Here is a 13,562-nt window from a genome sequence, read left to right as displayed (position 1 = left end):
ATCCATGTTTCACTTCCATACACGAATGGCTATACTCTGTACAAATACTTTCAGAAAACACTTCCTGACACTTAAATCTATATTTAATGTTAACAAATTTCTCTTCTTCACAAACGCTTTTTTTACCATTACCAGTCTATGTTTTATATCACCTCTACGCCCACCAACATCAGTTATTTGACTGCCAAAATAACAAAGTTATCCACTACGTTCAGTCTCCCTTCTCCAAATCTAATTTTCTCAGAATCTCTTGGATTAATTCGATTACATTCCATTATAATCATTTTGCTTTTGTTGATGTTCATCTTATATTTTCTTTTCAAGTCACTGTCCATTCCGTTCAATTGCTCTTAAAAAGTCTTTTGCTGTCTCTGACGAATTACAGTGTCACTTTCAAATCTCAAAGTATTATTTCCTCTCCCTGAACTTTCATTCCTATTTCAAACTTTTAGTCTCTCCTTTAGTGCTTGCTCAATGTACAGAGTGAATAAAATCAATGATAGGCTACAACTCTATCTCGCTCCGTTCTCAACCATTGCTTCCCTTTCAAGCCGCTTGACTCTTATAACTGCCATCTGGTTTCCATACAAGCTGTAAATAGCCTTTGGCTTGCTGTATTTTACCCCTGCTACCCTCAGAATTTCAAAGAGAGTCTACAAACGCTGTGAACGTAGGTTTTCCTTTAATTAACCTATCTTCTATGAGAAGTCGTAGAGTCAGTATTGCCTCGTGTGCTCCTACATTTCTCTGGAACCCAAACTGATCTTTCCCAAGGTCGGCTTCTACCAGCTTCTCCATTCTTTTGTAAAGAATTCGTGTTAGTATTTTACAACCATGACTTATTAAACTGATAGCTCGATAATACTCACACCTGTCAGCACCTGCTTTCCTTGAAATTATTATATTCTCTTTAAAGTCTCAGAATATTTCGTCTGTCTCATACTACTTGCTCACCAGAGGGAATAACTTTCTTATGGTTGGCTCTAACGAAATGTTATCTACTCCCGAGGCCTTGTTTCTCCTTAGGTCTTTCAGTGCTTTGTCAAATTCTTCACTCTGTATCTTCCTTCCCATCTCATCTTCATCTCCCTTCTCAAGGACATCTCCCTTGTACAGACCTTCTATACAGGGTGATTCACCTAACGTTACCGCTGGATATATTTCGTAAACCACATCAAATACTGACGAATCGATTCCACAGACCGAACGTGAGGAGAGGGGCTAGTGTAATTGTTTAATACAAACCATACAAAAATGCACGGAAGTATGTTTTTTAACACAAACCTACGTTTTTTTAATGGAACCCCGTTAGTTTTGTTAGCACATCTGAACATATAAACAAATACGTAATCAGTGCCGTTTGTTGCATTGTAAAATTGTAATTTTTTCTCTTCCTATCTACGTGATTATGTAGCTCTCAATTCGTTCGAGCAATCAATCATTCATGATAGGAAACACAGTCATAGCTCAGTCACTCAAAATGATTCTGAAATTTTACTTTTTAGAATGAAATCAGGCGATGATTCTCTGCAGGCTCGTGCTTTGCGGCAGTCTGCTAATCTGTACAAATAAAATGCCTCGTAATTTTGGGAGCGTTGTATAATCAGTCGGGAAACCTCAGATCAAGCGGATATTTGGCTTTGATGAAGTTTAACCTTCTGAAGAAGTAATGGAGCTCTTGGATTATTAAATGCAGGTTCGTATCCAGTCTTTCGGAAGTCCCTTCTGATTAACAACTACGCAATATATCGATAAATATCATTAATTCCCAAATGTCACATACACACCTTTTTTTTGAAGGAGCAATCTATATATTTTTCCTTTTAATCGTACAGTTCGTATCAGTTATCTTCCGTGATAAATCTCAATAATCAGATTACAGTTCTTCCAAACCAAGCTCAGGCTAATCGGCACGAAGGCAATCTCCGAAGCTCCCCTTCTTTTTTTTCTAACAACCACCAGAGAGAGTACTACAAAGAATACTTATGCGCTCATGGCATAGCTATTGTACGAACTACTTTTCGCATGGATTCTGCGAGTATGAAGATAGAAAATTAGTAAACGTCATTCAAGGGTAGAATTGTATCAGAATAATTCGTCGAATATAAAGAGATATTACAAAATGTTAATTACATCCGAAGATATTGTAACCTTAAGTTGACGCTTGAAACCTCCGACGTTCAGTTATGTGTTGTAACAAACACGGGCCACGGTCGGCGAGCAGCATCTGCAGGGACATGTTTACGATGACGACCTGGTTTACGAGTGTGGCTGTAGTGCACTGTTGTGGTCTGGTCTAGCTGTCGCAGTGTCCGCATGTAGCGCTTGCTGCTATTGTTATTCTGAATTCGTCTCCGCACGCAGACCATCTGTAGTACACCGTGTTACCAGACGTCTGTGATAGTGTAGTGATGTAGGAACTGTGACCATGGTGTATTCGAACTCTGAAAAGGCGGAGATGATACTCATCTATGGCGAGTGTCGACGAAATGCAGCTTAAGCCCGCACGGTGTATGCAGAACGGTACCCGGACAGAGAGCATCCAACGTGCCGCACATTGCATAACATCTACCGCCAACTGTATGCAACAGGTATGGTCGCTGTTGCCATGAACCCACACATGAGTACACGGGACATTGCGAGAGCCGGTGGACTGAGTCAAAGTAGTGTCATGCGCATACTGCATCGTCACCGCTTTCACCCGTTTCATGTTCGCTACATCAGCAATTACATGGTGATGACTTTAATCATCGAGTGCAATTCTGTCAATGAGCATTAACAGAGGATGCGTTGCAGTTCTACCTGTTTACCGATGAAGCGTGTTTCACAAACCACGGGGCAGTGAATCTACGGAACATGCATTACTGGTCCTTGTACAATCCTCGCTGGCTCAGACAGGTAGAGCGACAGCGACCGTGGACTGTAAATGTATGGTGCGGGATCATTGGCGACCACCTCATTGGTCCTCACTTCATTGCAGGGGCCCAAACAGCTGCAACATACATCGCGTTTCTACAGAATGATCTGCCAACGTTGCTCGAAAATGTCCCACTGGAAACGCGTCGACGTATGTGGTATCAGCATGATGGTGAACCTGCACATTCCGCAATTAACACAAGGCTGACCCTTGACAGGATGTTCGACGGGCGTTTCATAGGACGTGGAAGACGCATAAATTGGCCAGCCCGTTCTCCTGATCTTACACGTCTGGACTTCTTTCTGTGGGGCACGTTAAAGGAGAATGTGTACAGTGATGTGCCTACTACCCCAGAGGATATGAGACAACGTATTGTGGCAGCCTGCGGCGACATTACACCAGATGTACTGCGGCGTGTACGAAATTCATTACGCCAGAGATTGCAATTGTGTGCATCAAATAATGGCCACCACAGTGAACATCTATTGGCCTGACATGTCGGGACACACTCTATTCCACTCCGTAATTGAAAACGAAAACCACGTGTGTACGTGTACCTCACCCCTCATACTTATGTACATGTGCGTCAGTGAAAAAGACCAATAAAAAGGTGTTAGCATGTGGACGTAATGTGCTGTTCCAGTCTCTTCTGTACCTAACGTCCATCACCGTTCTCTTTGGATCCCTACGTAATTCGGTGCTCTCCGATACACACCATCGAACAGCGGAGGAGTGGTACTCAAGCGTCAACTTTAGGTTACAATATCTCCGGATGTAATTAACATTTTACAATGCAACAAACGTCACTGATTACGTATTTGTTTATATCTTCAGATGTGATAACAAAACTAACGGGGTTCCATTTAAAAAAACGTAGGTTTGTGTTAAAAAACATACTTCCGTGCATTTTTGTGTGGTTTGTATTAAACAATTACACTAGCCCCTCTCCTCACGTTCGGTCTGAGGCATCGATTCGTCAGTATTTGATGTGGATTACGAAATATATCCAGCGGTAATGTTAGGTGACTCACCCTGTATACTCCTTACGCCTTTCAGCTTTCCTTTCCTTGCTTAGGACTGATTTTCCATCTGAGCTCTTGATATTCATGTAGATGGTTACCTTTTCTCAAAAAGCCCCTTTAATTTTCCTGTATGCGGTATCTGGTTTTACCCTAGTGATATGCGCTATCTGAATAATCTCTTTCAGGTCATCATACGTATCTTCATTTTCCTCATCTGCGGAGCAAGTTGGCATATTAACTTGTACTGCTTATCAGCTTTCCTATTTTCTTATGCATTATTAAACCTATTCCTGAATTACCCCTGTCTGATATTGTACTTATAATCCGGTGTTCACCTGACCATCCGTAGAACGCTAGTTTTGTTTCTCTTGATAACGACATCCTCCTGGGTATTCCCGCCAGGAGATCCGAATGGGGGACTATTTTACCTCCGGAATATTTTATCCAAGAGGGTTCCACAATCATTTAGCCATACATTAGCGCTGCATGTCCTCCGGAAAAATTACGGCTGTAGATTCCTCTTGCTTTCAGCCATTCACAGTACCAGCGAAGCAAGGCCGTTTTGGTTGATGTTATAAGGCCAGATTTTTATAAATTGTGGAACTGCAGCTTGGTGAATGTTTAAAGTAAGTTGCAATCTCTGCACCACATTGGTATATTTTCAGGATATGACTGGAGGTTTATATTACATTTTCTTATAATAGTTTTCCACTGCTGGAAAGTGCGACAATATAACGCATTGGAAACTTTCAATTGGCTCCACAGTAATCTCTTAGTTTCGACTTGTAAGTTGATACCCACCCAAAGTTTCTACCATAACTCACGTAGATTGTACATAGTCTTGTGGGATGAATTCTCTGCACACACCATGTTATTTAACGCTTTTGTTGTTTTTCCTAGTGGATGTTTCCTTTTTTTGTACATATAAATTTTAAATAGTAATAGCCGCTCCAGTTGCTTAATTCGTACTTTATTAAGTCCACATGACCGGTTTCGGACTCTATATAGGCCATTAACCAGTGTATCTGAAATGTTAATGCTTAATATCGGTATGTAGATATTGAACCGTGAATTTACTTTCAAAATCTTTTCTTAAAGAGTTTACTTTATTTACTAGTGATTCATCAAGAACATTAACACATTTAATCACACTAGGTGAGCGTGTAAGTAGTTGCCAGGGAGTAACTGATGAAAATGAATTATCTTTAATAAATGGGAATTTTATTCATAAAAGCCTCTTCCAAAACAGATTTAAAATTTATAAGCAGAAAAGCACCCCCGAAATATGAAGTTTCAATTTTATTTAGAGGCAGAAATAACAATATTGACAGTATGAGCGTCCGGGCTGAGAAGCTTGCCGCTCCCTTTCAACACGGCCGTAGTCACGAGTGCTCACAACAACCTCTGAAAGACTACACAGGTGCATATCTGCAACACGCCAGATTACTTTAAACTAAAAATTTTAACAACTCATACAAACACATTAACTATGCACCCCATAAGAGGGAAATTATTTGCCACTGAAAGTGCAATTTGTTTTTAAAAGGACTCTTACGTTGAAAGGGCGGCAACTTTATAAAAATGACTATTTAAATAAAACCCATGAAATTCAGACGTAAAATGTACAACATGCTCTACATTACACATATACCGCCTCGCAAGATGATAGGCAAGATAAAAACATATTTCAGGAATTCGGCCTTTACTATTTAATTCTATAAATTCGTTAACATCGAACCGACAAACATGACAGAGGCAGCTATTAACGTATGGCAGATTGACAGGGGCTTACTGAAAAACCCGAGCCGCAGATTGCTCTAACCCTCTCCAACTCCACAAGGGAAAAACGGTCCACCCAATTTACAAATAACCACTTTCCCGCGGGTGGGCAAACGGAGAAGAATGGTGGGACGACCCCAAAACAATGCGGCTTGTGACCTCACCAAGAAAACAAGTAGAATTTAACAAGTAAATGAAACAACACATCTCCAATCATGTAACTTCTAATAAATTGCGATTTCTGGCGAAGACCTGGCGCAGCACCCCCAGCGCTCTCCCGAACCGTCAGCTGCCAGCCGCTTCAACGGACGCAGGAAGGCGCGCCGATCTCCCGTCTCACGGCGTCGCAGCTCGCCCCGGCCAGCCCGATGTCGTGATTTGACTCCTGTTGCTCTCGTGTCGGCCGCGAAGCCACTACCCCTCGCTATACGGCGCGGCCCACTGGACTCACGTGGCGACCTCACATGCGCCGACGCTCAAGGCGGACAAGTCATCTCGTGTCTCATTGCGCGACCGACCAACCTACCGATCCAATCGCCAATGACCGTTGCCCGAGCAACTCGAGCAGACTGGCGGCGTAACGCGCAGACTCAGATTCAGGAACGCAGCCCCGACCGGTCGACCACTAGCTGAGTTGTGTTATTGGCAGAATGGCGAGACTCTCCTTTTCTGGCTTAAAGTTTGATCCAAACGACAGACATACTCGCACTCCGACGACAGACAGACACTAACTGCCGCACAAATGCGAACGAGAGACAGACCAGCAACTAGTGACGCGAGACTGACCTAGCCCCACCCCGACTGACCGACTGGCGAGCTGACAGCGCCCCTTAAATGCACGTGAACAGGCAACCTCTCCGCTTTCCCACCAGACGGAGACACCAAAGCTGCGATTGCCACAGCGGCGCCACCGCCGGAAACGAAGGACGACTCCTTCACACAACGCGCTGCGACGCGCTCTTCAAAACAGCAATTTTTTTTTACCACGGCTCAGATATTTTTAATAGGAGATGTGAGACGATGCTTATACATATATACTACAAGCGCAGACAGAATATACCACTTACGTTATCTCGCAGCGAAACAATGAGATAAAAATAGTAGAACTGAAGTGTATTTAAAAAAAATTGTTCCCGATTACGTGATGAGAGAAAATGGTGTGTCGTAACTATAAAAAACTGTACAATCCGACACCCTAAATCTGTAAATATGTTTTAACTTAAAAAGAGTTATCAGATGTGTTTCAAACTTGTATTGTGTTTTTGTTATAAAATGTTAATAGTAAACAATAAACAGAAAAATACAAGTAAATTTTAAAAAGCTTCGCGCCCAATGATAGTATGACAAAAATAGGCGTGTCGTAATTGTAAAAATTGTACAATTCGATACATTAAAACTGATAACATGCTTTAGCTATGACGTGTTCCAGAATCACAATTGCGTCTCTTTAAAATAAAACACTGATAGTAATTATCGGTAATTACTAAAAGTAAAAAAAAAAATTGTTGCAGTCAAAGAGGCAACCAAGTCGAGCGTAAAGGGACGAGCTCTAACGAGTAAAATTTGAACCACCGGGAACTGTCGAGGGCTGTATTAGTCGACCTCAATATTTTTGCACGTGGGACGAGGGCGCTTCAATCGGATTACCGTGAGTTTTTATCGTGATATTTCACGGGGATGGGATGAACCTCTTGATTTTATGCACACAACTGGCCTGGAGGCATTCACAGTGTGATGCGTTTTCCTCAGTCACCACTGTAGGTATACCGTAACGTCACCGCATGTTTCCCACAGAGAAAGGCAAAGTCCAATAATAACGTGGTCGGGTAATACCATAACTTAGACGCATCATTGATCGCCTGCAGAAGTATGTTTACAAACAACCAGCTACGGCTGTGAACTTTCGAATATCTTTAAAGGAAGCTGTCGTTAACTGGGCGACAGATATCCAAGAAATAGGCTCTCTTTAAATGAGCATTGCTTGTTAAGCGTCTTTGGCTTTGCTGTTTTCAAGTGACTATCAGTTTTATAAATGTCTATTAAGTAACATTTCTTCACGGCGTGACAGACTACAAGCTTTTTTTCGATACCATGTACGTTGTGACTATCTTGTGTAAGGTGAGCTGCGAATTTGGAGTTACTTCCTATGTTTTTCATCTTAATTCCGTCTGTTCCTTCCATGACGTTTTAAAATTTTGTTTCGGTTTGCCCGACGTAGCTCGCCTCACAGAACAGTAAATTTTGTATATGTCACAGCCTTATTATATGCCACGTGTTACTTTAAACCGTGTATTAAAGAGGCGTAACAGCGGCAGTAGAGATTTTTATGCGATTTGTACTTTTCTTTTTAGATGGGTTACTTAGACTGTATCAAACCTGGCCATTGAAAGAAAACGAAACAAAGAATTTTTTTGAGTATTTCGTTTTACGTCAACTTATTCTTTTCATACTTCGACAAATTTTAAATTTCATCAGTGACCATTCTACGTGTTTGTGAATTCCTACGAGACCAGATTGCTGAGGTCATCGGTCCCTAGACTTACACACTACTTACACTAACTTTAATTAACTTACGCTGAGGACAGCACACACACCCATGCCCGAGCGAAGACTCGAACCTCTGGCGGGAGGGGCAGCGCAATCCGTGACATGGCGCCTCAAACCGCTCGGTAACTCTGCGCGGTGACCATTCTACTGCAGCCGTTATTCTATGCTACATTCCGCAACCAGACAATTCATTCTCAACTTTATAAGCAGTTTAAGGAGTCTGCTTTTCACTGAACGAGAAAAGGCCTTTCTACGAGGGTTGGAACTGAAATAGTGCCAACTATTTATTCACAACCGATACAAAAAAGTTACTTGTTTGCACCTGTTACTGTCTCTCAAAGTAGCCACCAGCGTTTTGTAAAACCCGTTGCCAGAGACGTGGAAGGCGTAGTATACCGTTAGCAGGGCCAGTTCTGTTGATGGTGCGCATGAAGCAGTCAGATGTTATGGTATTCCTCGTGTACCGCTGTGATGGTGTTATCCCAAATCATTACGTTCCTCCACAGCAGACCGTCAATGCACAGTATTACTGTTAGTTTTTGGAGGATCACCTGCGTCCAGATTTGCGAAAGAAGCCGCGACACTTTCTGCGCAACCCACCCATCATTTTACACGACAATGCGCGGGCGCATACAGCGCAAGCTGTGGCAGCTCTGTCCGGTCGATGGGGCTGGGAAGTACTCTACCATCCACCATACTCCCCGGAGTTAAGTCCTTGTGACTTTGATTTGATGCCGAAGAACTGTTTCAGAGATTCGACAGGCAGTAGACCGCTCCATTCGCACCATTAACAGAACAGGTTCTGCTAACAGTATACTACGCCTTCCCCATCGCTGGCAACGTGTTCTACACAACGCTGGTGACTACTTTGAAGGGCAGTAACATGTGCAAATATGTAACTCATTTGTATCGGTTGTGAATAAATAGTTGCCAATATTTAAGTTCCAACCCTCGTATACTAAGCAAGATGGCATGATACTGCAGGAAACCCGGAACAACGACCTTGGAAGATGTGGAATATGTAGGCTTATGATATATTCCAAAGACATATATACGTTCATTCACGGTGACGGAAATCCACATTCGTAGTTCATCTTATACAAGATATTCACAAGGTACACAGTACAGAGAATAACTTTGTAATTCTCCATACAACAAGAAAGGGTTACTTTATGGACATTTATGAAGGGACAGAAAATCTGAAAAAGCCAAGGAAAAGACGCTTAATGAGCCATGGATATTACGAGGGCAGTTCAATAAGTAATGCAACACATTTTTTTATGAAACAGGGGTTGTTTTATTCAGCATTGAAATACACCAGGTTATTCCCCAATCTTTTAACTACACAACACTATTTTTCAACGTAATTTCCATTCAATGCTACGGCCTTACGCCACCTTGAAATGAGGGCCTGTATGCCTGCACGGTACCATTCCACTGGTCGATGTCGGAGCCAACGTCGTACTGCATCAATAACCACTTCATCATCCGCGTAGTGCCTCCCACGGATTGCGTCCTTCATTTGGCCAAACATATGGAAATCCGACGGTGCGAGATCGGGGCTGTAGGGTGCATGAGGAAGAACAGTTCACTGAAGTTTTGTGAGCTCCTCTCGGGTGCGAAGACTTTTGTGAGGTATTGCGTTGTCATGAAGAAGGAGAAGTTCGTTCAGATTTTTGTGCCTACAAACACGCTGAAGTCGTTTCTTCAATTTCTGAAGAGTAGCACAATACAGTTCAGAGTTGATCGTTTGACCATGGGGAAGGACATCGAACAGAATAACCCCTTCAGCGTCCCAGAAGACTGTAACCGTGACTTTACCGGCTGAGGGTATGGCTTTAAACTTTTTCTTGTTAGGGGAGTGGGTGTGGCGCCACTCCATTGATTGCCGTTTTGTTTCAGGTTCGAAGTGATGAACCCATGTTTCATCACCTGTAACAATCTTTGACAAGAAATTGTCACCGTCAGCCACATGACGAGCAAGCAATTCCGCACAGATGGTTCTCCTTTGCTCTTTATGGTGTTCGGTTAGACAACGAGGGACCCAGCGGGAAGAAACCTTTTAATATCCCAACTGGTGAACAATTGTGACAGCACTACCAACAGAGATGTCAAGTTGAGCACTGAGTTGTTTGATGGTGATCCGTCGATCATCTCGAACGAGTGTGTTCGCAGGCTCCGCCATTGCAAGAGTCACAGCTGTGCACGGCCGGCCCGCACGCGGGAGATCAGACAGTCTTGCTTGACCTTGCGGCGATGATGACACGCGCTTTGCCAACGACTCACCGTGCTTTTGTCCACTGCCAGATCACCGTAGACATTCTGCAAGCGCCTATGAATATCTGAGATGTCCTGGTTTTCCGCCAAAAGAAACTCGATCACTGCCCGTTGTTTGCAACGCATATCCGTTACAGAGGCCATTTTAACAGCTCCGTACAGCGCTGCCACCTTTCGGAAGTAAATGAAACTATACGAGACGAAGCGGGAATGTTTGAAAATATTCCACAAGAAATTTCCGGTTTTTTCAACCAAAATTGGCCGAGAAAAAAAATGTGTTGCATTACTTATTGAACTGCCCTCGTAAGAAGCGTCTATTTCTTGGATATCTGCCACACAGTTAATGACAACTTCCTTTAAAGATATTCCGCAAGTTCACAGCTGTACCAGTTTGTTTGTAAATATACTATTGTAAGCGATCGACGATGCGTCAAAGCTATGGTACTAGTCAGTTACAGTATTATTACAGTCGCGATGGGGGCGCTTCAGTCAGCTTATTGCTAGTTTTTATCGTGTTATCTCATGAGCACTCTCTGAAAGACTCTATGGTAAATGAAGAACTGTCTTGAAAACGTTCAGAGTGCAATGAGTTTTTCTTAGTCTTTATTCTCTTGTTTTGTGGTCGGCTTCCATAGTTAATTTTATTGTCAAATAGTCAATCGTCGTGAGAGAGAGGGGGAGAGAGAGAGAGAGAGAGGTACTTGGCTTTCGAACGTGGTTGGAGGCAGATGTATGTACTGGTTCTGAGGCCTAATTTTGGAACGGTGTTGCTATAATTTAGAACTGATAAAGGAAGACAATGTCCAGCCACGTGCGCTAGCTTTGCAGACAGTGAAACGATGTGTTTAGGTAACAATTTTAGTTTTCGTTTGTAAATTTTAGTGGCTGGGATTATTTGTTTGTTGCGGTACTGTTGTTTCATTATCTCGCAAATGCTTCAACTCGGGAAAGGAATACATCACTCTTTGCCCATTATCATTTTTAAGTACTAAATGTATGTTGTGTTTAGTGTTAATTCAATGAATGTTTGATGTTTGCCTAAAGTATTAATTTGAAGAGCGTTCGGTTTCGTGTTTACACAATAGTAACAGTGTTCAGTAATGTATTATTGTTCGTACCTTTTTTATTTCTCTGTTTGAAACTGAAACCTGAACCGCAATTATTTTTTTTAATTTTCGACATTATCGACATTAGGCCTCCACATGCTACTAAATTAAAAATCTTCTGAAAGAAAAGTATTTTGGACTCGCATTGCATTTCGCGAGATCTGACTATTAATTGCATGTCAAACTGGCGCAAGAACTTGAACTGCACACGGTAAGATTAATTATAATGAGCAGTCAGTGTCGTTTGCTTTACTTTAAATACAGAAGTTTCATATGCAGTACAAGTAATGTTTATATACAGCCAGTATTGAGAACGAGGTTACCTTACGTAGACAGATTAAAATCTCAAAGTTTCACTGTGATACAAAAGTAAAAAAAGAAAACTTTCTTTTGAAAAGTTACACGGACGGGAAGTTAGAAAGTTTATACTGAATATTAGTAACACCAACAAATTTTAACTTAAAAATGCTATAAAGTTACACCAGAGTAACAGCATAAGGCTTTTAGCATTTTAGCTGAAAAACATGCAGTTGAATTCTGAAACACATCATAATATAAATCTTTTAAGCTAAAGTATGTTAACAGTTTCCATCTATCAGACTGTATAATTTTTATAATCACGAGACTCCTGTTTTTCTCATGACGTCATACACACAAAACCGAGGTCATACACACAAAAGCGAGATCCACGAGAAAGACTGTCCGTGGCGCGTAAGTCACGAAGGTAGACCTTAGCACGCTCGCTCAACTCAGCAGACAAAACGCGTTTCCTAAGCTGTTAAATCACAACCAGCTGTGCGCGTACTACCGAGAATTGCATCTTCTACTGGAGTCAGCTATTATGAAGTCTTAGTGATTACTAGTCCTACAACAAAATTTAAAATCAACTCTCAACATAGATGGTATAACGACTTGTTTATAGCATTTAATGTCTTTTGCATATCAGTCCTCATTTCACACAAGACGTGGAGCCTTATGCAACTAATAATCATTTTCGCACGAGTTTCATTTTGTTTTACCGCTGTACTGCCGTAACAAATTATGTAGGCCTTCCTATTATTGTGGGACTAATAACAGTAAGACTCCATAATAGTGGATTCCAGTACCAACACACCCAGTTACGAGTTAACAGGCGTAGAAACACAGTTTTTTTCGAATTGAGAGAGCGAGCGATCTCGCCCTACCGCCGTGACGTACGCACCGCTGTCTGTATCTCACGTAGGTCTCGCACAAAACTTTTTCAAATCTACCTGACTTTTACTGTTTTATCGTTTAGTATTATCGTTTTACCTCAAAAAACATGCCTTGAATTTTGAAACACATCTGACACCTCTTTTTAAGGTAAACTATGTTGACAGTTTTTATAATTACGACATACCCAATTTTATCATGATCTCACTCGGTGCAAAAGTTTTTTAAATCCATTTGACTAAGCATAGAGTCACATCTTTTGCTAAAAATATCTATATGACTATCATGTTATGTATTAACATTGGACAGTTCCAGATACATTTACTAATGACTTAATACAAAGGCCTAAGGAGGTCGTGTGGACTTATTGAAGTTAATTAAGCAACTACAGAGGCTTTTCTTTAATTGAACAACATTTATGGAATCAGCATGACCCAAACATGGAGAATATATATATACTCCTGGAAATGGAAAAAAGAACACATTGACACCGGTGTGTCATACCCACCATACTTGCTCCGGACACTGCGAGAGGGCTGTACAAGCAATGATCACACGCACGGCACAGCGGACACACCAGGAACCGCGGTGTTGGCCGTCGAATGGCGCTAGCTGCGCAGCATTTGTGCACCGCCGCCGTCAGTGTCAGCCAGTTTGCCGTGGCATACGGAGCTCCATCGCAGTCTTTAACACTGGTAGCATGCCGCGACAGCGTGGACGTGA

This window comes from Schistocerca cancellata, chromosome 5 (assembly GCF_023864275.1).
Source record: "Schistocerca cancellata isolate TAMUIC-IGC-003103 chromosome 5, iqSchCanc2.1, whole genome shotgun sequence".
In the NCBI taxonomy this organism is placed as follows: Eukaryota; Metazoa; Arthropoda; class Insecta; order Orthoptera; family Acrididae; genus Schistocerca; species Schistocerca cancellata.
This window is presented reverse-complemented; position numbering follows the sequence as displayed.